We start from the raw sequence: 751 nt of genomic DNA on the forward strand, positions 1-751 counted from the left end.
AAACAATATTACCTAACACGGAATATGTTTAACATGCATCTTGCAAGATAGAAAATTAAAGGAGTTAAGGGTTAGAGAAGATTGCACCAAGAATTTATCCTAGTTCAGTTGTCAACGAGACAACTTACATCCAGTCCTGACAATCCAATCGGATTTCAGATTTTCTTCTCCAATAGAAAGAATCAATTACAGATTGTCCAGTTTCATCCCCGAAACCTATCTATCTCTAATGATCTCTTTCCTATTGATCACCCTCTGATCCTTGTAGACACTCAGCAGTCTAACACAGAATCAAAGTACGACTCCTTCTTGTTGAGCTCTCTCACCCAAGAAAGTAGCCACCAGTTTCAAGCTGGCTTTCTCGCTTTCGTTTCTTTTCAAAGTATTATTACAAACTGAATAAAAGAAGAACAAAAAGAAGTCTTCAATCTTGATCAATGTGACTTCTCACGAATCTGGATATTCAAGGATTGTTCATGAGAACATTGTCTTTTCTCTCAAGATTACTTTTCCAGCTCTCTCATTGATTATTGATAATCTTTTTGGCTGTGATCTGAAAAAGCAATCTCAGTATGTTAACAATGTGTTGTTGAGAGTTCTTTTGTATATCAAGAATATTCAAAGTGTTTATCAGATTGTTATTGAGAGAATGATTGAAAACAGTTTATATAGTTTCTGAAAAACATCTTAATAAATCGATTTGCCAATCGATTCATTAAAGTTATAAAACAGGTCTAATCAATTTGCCAAT

Source organism: Cicer arietinum, chromosome 3, assembly GCF_000331145.2.
Source record: "Cicer arietinum cultivar CDC Frontier isolate Library 1 chromosome 3, Cicar.CDCFrontier_v2.0, whole genome shotgun sequence".
Lineage (NCBI taxonomy): Eukaryota > Viridiplantae > Streptophyta > Magnoliopsida > Fabales > Fabaceae > Cicer > Cicer arietinum.